The 11,960-nt window shown below is 41.0% G+C and overlaps 1 long non-coding RNA gene across 1 annotated transcript; it reads right to left on the minus strand.

The window, feature by feature from the left end:
• Window positions 1–5,063: 5,063 nt before the first annotated feature.
• LOC123136539 (uncharacterized) lies at window positions 5,064–6,385 on the minus strand. The gene is made up of 2 exons (XR_006467053.1): window positions 5,574–6,385; window positions 5,064–5,434 (listed from the first exon to the last, which is right to left on the minus strand). It is a non-coding gene; the product is annotated as an uncharacterized lncRNA (long non-coding RNA).
• Window positions 6,386–11,960: the final 5,575 nt, after the last annotated feature.

Here is an 11,960-nt window from a genome sequence, read left to right on the forward strand (position 1 = left end):
AGAAAAGTGCAAAGTAGCAGCCCCCCACCCCCCACACCCCACACACACTTTTAAGTCAGCGGGCCAGAGAGGCATCTCACCAAGATTGATCATAAAACGGACGAAGAATAATCCACCTTGGTCGTACAACCTCTCTCTTGTTGTTGGTGAAAGTGATGGTCGTCCATGCGACCCCAGATAGGCTAGATCGCCAATAATCACACAAGTAGCTAGCTAGTTGCCAAAGACAACCACTTCATGCGTGTGGCACAAACATATGTATGGATCAGGTGTGTTTTTTAGTACAGAATGGAACAACTTTGATGTGGCACTGTGATTTCAAACTAGAAATCCCCACACTGAGTGAGGGTTAGGTTGATGATGCATATGTATGTTACACCACACTTCAAGCCGATGATGGGGATCCATGCATGCATGCGCGTGCATAGTATATGCGCTCAAACTTTAATTAGGTCTGAATCTCACAATGACCTACACTGCGATAACATGAACCAAATGAAGAATATCTGCCATGGTAACCTATCTTGTTGTCGGTCAAGGTGATCATGGATGTCCACGCGGGCCCACGAATATATATATAAACACTATTCTGATCACAACAGGAACTTCCTGGGTTACACGCCTGAACTTCCCTCTCTAGGAACCCGACCTTTGGGCTATCTTCGCAATTGTGTCTCCCCGTGCGAATTTTTCTGGTTAATTGTGTTCTATATGATGTAAGTGTAATCTATGAACGGTTTTTAGCAACTAAATGTCCATTTCAAATAGGAATCTCGCTCATTGGCGGATTTTGCTCTTGGGTCGTGATGAACTTGCGTTTTTTCAATTTTACTGCCTGAGTTGTTCGACCTGAACTTCCCCCTGTGCTAGGTTGAACTTCCGCCAACATTGCCCAAATGGGGCTTGCGATACACCGTTGGAAAGCTATGGACACGAGTATCATGGCCCAAGTTAAATTTTTGGCAAAATGTAAGCGGTTTAAGAGAAGTTTTGAAAACCGTTTTTTCTTCATATAAAAAACATGAATGGTATTTTCGATCACATTTCTAAACCGTTTATCGAAAAGAGGCAAATAATATGGCATTGGAAAGCTGCTGCAAAACTGCTCGTTCCACATGTTGAAAGTTTTCTCTAATTCTTTATGGATAAAGAGTAATTTGGAAAATCGTAAAATTTCGCAAACCGAACAGCCGAGTTCGTGTTTTCGATGTCATTTCTAAACAGATTATCCAATTGAGACAAATGATATGGCATTAGAAAGCTTATGAAAATGCGCTACTTTTTCATGTTAAGAGTTCTTTCTAATTTGGAATGGTTTAAAAATAATTTAGAAAACAATACAAGTACCACCGAGTTCGTATTTTCAAGCTAATTTTTTAACCGTATGTCTGAGTGCAGCAAACGATATGGCGTTGGAAAGTTTGAGGAAATTCGAAAAAAATTGGTATATATTGTTTCTCCCAATTCCTTACGGTTTTAAGTCAATTTCTAAAATGGCTAAAAACATATTTTCGCCGTAATTTCTACAAAATTTATCGGATTGGGATAAATAATATACTGTTGAAAAGATACAGAAAATGCGGAACTTTTTCATGTTGATGGTATTCTCTAATTACTTGTCGTTTTCAAGGAATTTTGAAAATGGCGAGATCATTTGTTATGCCTTTATCGCGAAACAGATTCTCCGAAAATGCACCGCCTGAAGAATTTGAACTTCTCGGACATGTCTACCTGAACTTCACTCTGTTTTTCATGTGCTTTTCTCTCGTAGCTCTCCATCCACTCGCCAGAATTGAGCAAGTGGTATCCGGATGGAAAGCTACTGTAAACACGCAACTTTCCCGTGTTGATCATTTTTTCATACTCGCAACGGTTTTAAAAGTTTTTCATTTGAAATTCATTCAGTATAGTAGTTGAACTTCTTGATGTTTTCACGTTGAACTTATGTGACGTATTTTCTTTTGTAATTTTCTCATCCATTCGTCTGTGTTACACAAATAATATTCCTTTTGTACAAACCTCTCTCACAATAAATTTTTTAACTTTCTCCGATTGAGGACTTGAACTTATAACAACAAAACTTTTAGCCTTTTTTAATTCTTTTTAATACAAAATGCACACTGTGTAGTACGTGAACTCCTGGCCATTATCAATCTGAATTTCTCTCGGTTATGTGAAAATATCTGTATTTTTATGAATTTTAATCTGAATTTCTTAATCCTTTTTTATGAATTTTGAAGCGCTCTATTTTTAAAAGTTAAAGTTCTTGTCAATTTATTTTTGGACTTCCTCTTTCCATTCTTTAATAACGAGGAAAATCGGAGTTTTCTATAATCATCGAACTTCTCCATCTTTTTAATATGGCATTCCTTGTTTTTTTGGTTAATCTATTTTATGAAATTTTGAAGCGCTCTATTTTAAAAAAATTAACTTCTAGTTATTTCATTTTTGAAAACCTTGTTTCCATTCTTTAATAACAAGGAAAATCTGAGTTTTCTATAATCATCAAACTTCTCCATCTTTTCAATTTAGACTTCGTGGTTTAATTTCTTTTAGTTATGAGAAATATCCTAAACTTCCTGGGTTACACAACCAAAACTCCCCTCTGTAGGAACCCGACCTTCGGGCTATCTTCGCAACCGTGTCCCCCGCGCGAATTATTCTGGTCAGTCGTGTTCTATGTGATGTAAGTATAATCTAGAAACAGTTTTTAGCAACTAAATGCCCATTTTAAATAGGAATCTCGCTCATTGACGAATTTGCTATCGGGTCACGATGAGCTTGTGATGAGAACAATATTCTGATAACTACATAACCTACCGCAGCAGTAGCACTTGAACTTTCCAGAGTGCTAGGTTGAACTTACGCAAACATTGCCCAAATGGGGCTTGCAATATACCGTTGGAAAGCTATAGACACGAGTACCGTGACCCAAGTTAAATTTTTGGCAAAATGTACATGGTTCAAGAGCAGTTTTTAAAACCGTTTTTCTTTATACAAAAAACATGAATCATATTTTCAAGTCCATTGCTAAACCGTTTATCAGAATGGGGCAAATGAGATGGCCTTGAAAAGCTGTTGCAAATCCGCTCCTTGTCCATGTAGAAACTTTTTCCAAATTCTATACGGTTATATAGAAATTCTTTTTAGTGGATCCTTACCATATTCAGCGCCCTGAGGTGCAAGGTGGTGACACGGAAAATCTTATGTATAGAAAACCGAGTTATTTGAATTTTAAACTACTCTATTATTATAAATTGAACTTCTTGGTTTATTCTTTAGTAATGGGAAAAATCTTATATTTGTAAAAAAACATCAACCCACTCTACTATTATAAATTGAACTTCTTGGGTTTACTGTCTTAGTAATCAGGAAAATCTGAGTTTCTTATATACATTGAACTACTCTGTTATTTTAGTGTGAACTTCTTGGTTTTATTAAATAAATGGAAAAATCCTAGTTTTGTAATAAATATTTAATCGGTAGGTTATTTAAATTTGAATGTCTAGAGTTTTCTATTAGAAATGGCGAAAATCCTTGTTTTCATCCTTTAGTAATGAGTTAAATCTAAAAAAATTATAACCATCGAACTGCTCCATTTTTTAGATTTGAACTTCTAGGTTTTTTTAATAGAAAAATCCTTTTAAAAAAATTGTGCTGAAGTGCTTTGTTTTTTTAGTTTGACCTTCTTGGGGTTTGTAATAAAGATTGGACTTCTTTGTCCTTTCAATTTGAAACTCTAGGTTTTTATGAATCAGGGAAATCCATTTTTTATAATATTTGAAATGATAATTTTTTAATTTGAACTTCTAGGGTTTTTAGAAATGAGGAAAATTCATTTTCCAAAAAGGGAAAATCCATGAGTTTTTTTGTACAAATATATGTGTCTCTTTTTAGTTTTCGCATTTTTCTGGAATTCTACAATTTATTTAATATGAACTTTGTTAGTTAACATTATTCGAGGTGAATCTTGTTTCGCCCTTCGTACACAAATATCGTGGTGCTTTTGTTTTTCAATTTGAAATTCTTGGTTATATTTCTAGAAATAATAAAAATATGAATTTTTCATTAAGATCAAACTATTTGTTAGTTTAATTCAAATTCTTGGTTTAACAGGGAAAATGAAATGCTGTGTTATTGTAATTTGAACTTCTAAATTTTTATTTATTAGAGAAGTAAAAAAAAAATCAAAACTTCGAACATGGAATATCCATTTTTTATGAACTCAAATTTCTCTATTTTTTTAAGTTGAACTTCTTCTTTCTTTTCTTAAACTTTCAGAGTTAACATTTTCTGTGTGAGGCTTTGTTTTCTTCTTTTGTTTGTTATGTCGTGTATGTTTTGTGTTCTTTTTCTCTTTTTTGTACTTTTTTTTTGTTCTAGTATTTGTACTTACTTGGGCTTCTTGGTTTTGTAGTTTTTGAATTCAACCAACATATCGAAAACTCTAGATTTTTTGCATCCATACATACTATTGAACTTCATGAAATAATATGGAACAAGAAATTGTACAACATGATGTTTTAGACCAATGTTTTTCTGTTGGAACATGACATTTTTTTCCCTGGAACATGTTGTACAATGTTTTGAACATGACATTTTTGCTTTTTTACTCGAAAATTATTGTTTTTTTGTTGTTGAATTTCATGGGTTTTTATGTTTGAACCTGCAAGGGTTGTCATACCAACTAAGATATTTCTAATATCCCCCTGGTTTTCTTTCACAAACTTGTAGTTTTGGACGAATGCCCCCGATTTTTTTGGAACTCCTCTTTCTTTTTTTTCCCTATATTTTCAGCTACGGTAATACATGAACTTCATCAACTTTTTTTGTCAAGTAATAAAAGCTGCAGAACAAATTCAGAAGAGTGCAATTCTTATTCCACGACTTTCTCGTAACTTTCAATCATTAATTTGAACCCCCACCAGGATCTCTTTTTGCGTGAACTTTTTAGATACCGATCTACTTGAAATAACACTTGTGAGAATAAGCCCACTTAAATCAGAATCCAAAGAACAATATCTACCTTAATTTATCTTGTCATCATTTAGAACTACTCCGCATATGGTATCATAGGTTTTGTCTCACGGACATTTAGCACAAGCACCTGATGTTCTAGTACAAGAAACGGCCAATTGAAAATCAATGATTTTTTCCAGCAAATAGCAACAGTACAGAAGAACCTGGACGAATGTTCATCAGCACCAACTGTAAAAATGGGCTGCCAAAAACACACAGGGACATTCGGTTGCACTATCTGCAGCCGTCCAAGTACAGCCACAAGGGCAGCTATCGAGTAGACCAAGTGCAGTAGCTCGCTTCTAGTACCCAGTCGCCAGGTCCATGCCTTCATCTTGTCCATTGCCCACAACACATCGAGTCTGATAGGAGCAAGGCGAGGAAATAACAAAGTGTTGCTGCAGCTTGGTAGGATCTAGAGATGGCGAGAACCACAAGTGAGCACACACATTTAACTGAAGAAGCTGGCTAGTACAGGCTTCACAGTGAGCAGGCACACACCCAGCAGGCATGGTGGCAGCGGCGCAGGGGGAACGAGTAGCGTGCGTGCGTACCTTGGCGAACCCCTCGCTGGTGCCGGTCTGCGTGCCGAAGAAGAGGGCTACCTGCTAGCTGCCGTCGTCGTGGTCGGGCTCATGCTCCTTCTTGGCGGCGAGGGCCTTGGCCGCGGTGGCCTTGTGGGCCACGGGTGCTGTGCCGGAGGAGGAGGAGCGGCGGAAGAGAAGCGGGACGCCGCAGCCGACAAGCGCAGCGAGGGAGGCGGTGAAGTAGGCTGGCGAAGGTCGCCGGAGCAGGTTACCAGCGGGGAGAGATCCACGGCCTGGTGGCAGGGAAGTTAGCCGGAGGTCAGCGACGACGGGAATCTCCATGCAATGGTCGCTGCACCACTGGGCGATGCAGGATTGGCACGGCCGTCGCGGTGGCCGGATCCCGCGGTGGGGCGGCGCAGCGGCCGGATCCGTGGGATGGTGGCGGCGCGGCGGACGGTTCCGAGTGACAGTGGTGGCAGGGTAGCCGATGGCGGCGACGGCCGGATCCGGTGGCCGGTGGCGGCGCGACTGCCAGATCTAGGGGGTGGCGGTGTAGGAGGAAGGAATTGGGGGCAGAGGAGGTGTGATCGGAAGGAATCGAATTTTATTTTATTTTATTTATTTTCCTTCCTACCGATTCGGGAGTTCAGGAGCATCTTGTTGCGTCTATATATAGGTCGTGATCCAAATAGTTATCCTGATACTGGGATTAGAATAGTGTTACTCTCTTTATATATATAGGCTTGTCATCGATAACCACACGAAGACAACCACTACATGCATATGTATGTAGGTGATGCATGTATGCATATTTAAATACCATTTCACAACATTAATGTGGCGTGTGCGTCGAAAATCGTACACTCTCCCCACATATAGCAAGATCGGTTCATCATGTGTCGTTGTACTAGCCACTTCGACTCGATGGGAGGGATTCATACGTACTCATGCATGCGTGGGTGCTCATATATACCGTATTTACAAGCAAAAAAATAACCGCCTCCTAATTAAGTCAAATTAACCACTCTCGTTGTGAAGCAAAAAGTAGTGATGGACCAAACGGGCCCACAAATGGAAAGCATCGATATCGCTGATAACCACTTAAGTGGGTGTGAGAAGACAACCACCATCACTTTGCAAGTGGGCCAAACATATGTTCAATATAATACATAAAATGCACAACTTTGATGTGCCACACATGCCTCAAAAATCATAAACCATGCACCCACACAAAGCAAGGTTCATGAAGCATACTACATATGATGGTCCCCTTCCCCCTCTTCGACGCATACTATATGCTCCTACCATAATACAACCCAAAAATAATCCTCATCGATGGTGAAATTAATTAACCTCTCCTGATGTAGCTAGGTCAAAGTGATGCACATATGCATCAATGATGGCCTCGTGGGCCCACAGATGGAAGCATCACAAGTGAGTGTCCTAGCTAGGATAACCACCACATGCATGCATGTGGCACAAAGGGGTGTTGTGTGATGTTTGAATAGCCATTTTCATAATTTTGATGTGGCACGTGCCTCGGAAACCGAAAAGTCCCGACACTGAGTGAGGTGTACTTGTTCACAGATGCGCATGTATAGTATGTGTGTGTGTCTATATATATATATATATATATATATATATATATATATATATATATATATATATATATATGCTAGTCCCCTCCCACCTCTTCGACGCGTACTATATACCACCATAACACAAACAAAAAAGATTCTACCTTGCTGGTCAAATTAACCTCACTACCGACTGTTCGTCAAAGTGATGGACGACGACCTCGCGGGCCCATAGAAAGCGTCATCCGTGAGTATCGAGTGTCGTGTAGGACAACCATCGACTGCATGTGGCCAAAACATGTATGTATGAAAGGGTTGTGTAATGTTTTAAATTATGAATTCACGACTCTGATGTGGCACCGACCTGCCTAACAAAACGGCCAACCCACACGGTGGCTCACAACTTATAGTGTACTGCGAGCCACTCGCCACCCCCAAACGCACACACCCACACATACACCACGAATCCACCGCAACTACGGTGCATATGTTAAATTAGTTATCCCGCGATGGACATATATATGTTACCGAAGGAGGGACGTTTTAATTTCAAAAAAACCCAGAGATCATTAAGACGTTTTAGTACATTAATTGATTGATTTTCTATGGGTATAATATGCAAAAATCGAATTCAAGCTACATCCACATGTGACAGTGCACCTAAATGGATTGCAAAAGCACATGTGTCTCACTGGGTGCATGTTTACTCCCCGTGCAACAAATTTCAAACAATGAGAATCTTGATTTTATATTCTAGTACATCCAAAACTTATTTGAAATTCATGAAACTTATCGTGTTGTCATATGGACACCAATACAAAGTTACATTGTATTTTTTTGGTCAAATTTGAGACCAGTTTTGATGTAATCTTTATCTAATTACAAACGGGAGATAATTAATAATTGGGAACCAATATCCCAAACGAACTATTTATTCGAACCGTGAGCGTTAGACCAACAATGGATACGTGTCATGATTTGGTCGAGCAAAAAATAAAGCGGCATCATTAATCATCCAAATAGAAAAACAATATACGTGCCGCCATGCGATCCGTGTACCTGCGAGAAGGCGTGAGTTGACGGGACGCATGCGAGCAGTCCGCCGCGCAGCCAGACCGGGAGACGTGCGTGCAGGTGTGTGAATTAACGGAGGCGTGCTCGCTGTGCAGTGTCATTAGGAGTCATGCGAGTAGCTGTGTGAAACAACAGTAGGCATGCCAGTAGTCTGGTGCGTAGGCTCACCGGGAGACGAGCCAGCGGTTTGACCATGGCCCGCCTCTCTCTCACTACTCCATATTAATGGTGCGCCCGAGCGGCCGCACCCTCCATCCCTGCCACGCACACAATCCCCTCTCTTCGCTTGCATCCTCGACGCCGCTCTCAGTCATCAAAGACGTCAGTGTATGAGGATGCCGCTGAAGCGCCCCATCGGAGGGAGTGGCGACGCCGGGGCTGCTAAAGCACCGGAGCACGGCGTGGAGATGGAAACAGAGGTTGCCGTCATAGACGGCGTCGAGCTTCCATAGCCGGAGGCGGAGTTCCACACCGACTCTGGTGACGACTCGGGCGACGACTCCGACAACCACTCCGGCGACGACGGACAACTGGTTAGTCATCCATACGCATTTATGTGTCAAATAGATCCTAGAGTTTCTCTGGTTACTCCTCCCCCTTTTTGGAATAAAATCCTATGGTTATGTTCTTCCAATCCATAAAATCTGAGTAAGTTTCTTTAGATCCGTGTAGTGTATTGATTGTTTGAATGGTACAAGTGACAAGTAATTAGTTGTTTCATCTGTGGAAATGATTTCTGCTAGTAATCCGACTAGGGTTAGTGTTCATGCTAATAATTCCTAGCCAGGACTTGACAATTGATTTTGAATGACATACATATGTTTGTGACATTATTTTCTTCAAGATTGGTCTGTACATAGACGAATGTGCTTAAAAATCGAACCATAATATCTGGATATGTATAAATAAATAGTCATAAATTCCTAATCCTACTTCATGGCATGTAATAGTTGATTGGATGCCAATTTTTGGCAACTGACAAATGTTCGCTAGAGATTAGTTTGTAACCATTAATTTGATGCCACATTTTTTTAACTATTTGTATAGGGTGTTGTCTGACGATGTGGACAGCGAGGATGAAGATGTTCAGAGGAGGTACAAGATACAAATCCTAAGGGAGCTTTATGCGGGAATGCATAACAGGTGTATTAGGACCTGGAACGGCTATCGATGCCCAATCTGCAACCACAAGCTTGATGACGCGTATCAAAGTGTTCTGGCACATGCAAGAGGATGGGTCGTTGGCTCCTTCAAAAAGAAGTATGCTCGCAGGGTGGAGCACGGCGCGTACGCGAGTACCTAGAGAAGCTTCGGGATCGTGCCGGCTTGTGAGATGAGATGTGGGATCGAACTATATATGTACGCTTGAACATGCTTAATGACGGTTGAGCTGTGCTTGTGTACGTGTATGCTTATTGTATGCTTATTATCTATGTCTAAGTATGTTTAATCTATGTTTACTTATGTCTAACTGTGGGATATGGATGCAATCAGTTCGGTTGATGGAATCTACCTCCATCCTCATCTATTGGTCCCCTTTGTAATTTGTGTTAAATGTTGGCCAAAGATTTAACTAACAAAATGTTAGTGCAGGTCAGAAAAAATTATATCATTGGATACGTATTTGAACATAGTGTTCAATCATATAATTTTTAGTGACATGCATAAACATTTCTTAGTCAAATATTTGGTCGAAATTTGGTACAAATTACAGAGGGGACCAATAAACTAGGACGAAGGTAGTACATCAAGCACACACGGTTCCCAAAATTGGAACCGTGTGCTATGACTTTCATTTCACCTGGCTTCAATCACACACGGTTCCCAAAATTGGAAGCATGTGCAATGGCTTTCGTTTTGCTTCTTGCGTCAATCACACACGGTTGGCTCTAGCAAACCGTTGCCTCCGAAATTCTTTGTCGGACAAAAACCCCTCACCGCCCAATTCAAAAAAGCAAAAAGAAAACCCTCGCCATCCCCATGTCACAAAAACCCTCACCCCCACCCGCCACCCCATGCCTCCGGTCCCCATTCACACTTGCACACACTCCTCCGTGTCTATGCATGGCACCGCCTATCGCGGCGGTAACCACTTAGCTCAACGCCTGCCACCGCCGCCAGGCTGCCGGCAAACCCCACCACATTTCGCCAGTTCCGCTTGCCGCCGCCTATCGCCATCGACTTTCTCGACGCTGCTCACGGTCGACCCAGCTCCGCTCGGTTGGGGAATCTACCGTACTGAGGTTATTTTTTCATGGACGACAAGGTAACTAATTTAATGAGATATTATCTCATCTCTCATCCCAGTTCATCTACCTCCTTTAATCACCCAATGGAAATCACCGTGAATTCATTTTTATCCGTGCTGATTTGAGGATTTTCTTTCATTCATAGAGTGTACAGTGCGCCGACACATCAGGACCTTGCGACCTCCGCTAGAGATTCCATCTCACCATACCAGATGACTTGAGCATGTGCGCGGTATGTTCAATCTCACCCTAAATCGGTTCGCATGGCCTGCTTCCTGAAGATATTCTAAATATTGCTACATTTGGATAAAAGGTGCCACATGCACCATATACGTTAAAGGGGATTTTCACCTCTTCTTTCTATATTAGGCAAATTAATGATGTATTGTTCTTTCGATTACTCTCATATTTCCATGACATCATGTTTACCATATCTGTTTAATTATAGATTTTTGTCATTCGATTTCAACTGTTGTACAGTTCTTTCAATTTAGGCCCATATTTGCATGTTACCATGTTTTCTTTAACAATCCTACCATTTTCTGCAGTGCATCCCTTGCTATGCAACAGATTATGTAGTGCACATTTTTTCCCTTTACATAGATCAAGGCTGCATAGATGTCATACTGCACACAAACCATGGATTTACAATTGTTGCTACTGTATTACTTGATGAACATGGTGACTCCTATTTTGGCGCCGGCTTTTGGAAAGAAATTTCTAAGTTTTATGTACTGAAAGCTGGCACTAAAATTGGACTACACATAAAAGGGCCTAGTCATGAGATATATGCTAACTTCCTTGACAAAATCATCCGTCCTGAGTTTGTTCGAAGTAAGTTATCTTTTCAACTATCTGCATGTTGACTTACCCAGCAATGTTAAATGAATTGTGTAGTATTTAAGTAACCAATTGTACCCTTTTCTTACTATATTACTACCTAATAACTTCTAGTTACCAATACACTTTTCTATTGCCCTATTTTAACTAAATACACTTTTCTATCAGAAAGCGCCGCTAACAAGGAGACTCCGGAGGTGGAGAACGGGCATGTCAACAAGCAGAGACGGGACAAGCTAGAACCGCAAGCAACTCCAGCAGGCACAGACTTCATCAGTAGCCTCCCCGATGATATGTTGACAGTCATCATCTCCCTCCTCCCAATTAAATGTGGGGCGAAGACAACCATCCTTTCCCGGTGGTGGCACCCCCTATGGAAATTCACCCCTGTCAACCTCGTCGACACCCACAAGCTCTGCCATGGCTATTGCAAAAGCTTGGATGCATTCTCCAAGATCCTTAGCAGTCACCCTAGCCCAACCAGAGGCCATAGAATGGGCAAGTTCCGTTCCAACGGCAGGGACCGAGCCAAGCTTGATGACTGGTTCAGACCCCCTGCCCTAGATCAGCTCGAGGAGCCCACTTTTGATGATGGGCATATGGGCTCGCTGCCAACATCCGCGCTCTACCTCGCACCGATACTGCGCGTCACCAAGTTCAGGAACTATCGT

The sequence above is a fragment of the Triticum aestivum genome, chromosome 6B (assembly GCF_018294505.1).
Source record: "Triticum aestivum cultivar Chinese Spring chromosome 6B, IWGSC CS RefSeq v2.1, whole genome shotgun sequence".
NCBI classification, from domain to species: domain Eukaryota; kingdom Viridiplantae; phylum Streptophyta; class Magnoliopsida; order Poales; family Poaceae; genus Triticum; species Triticum aestivum.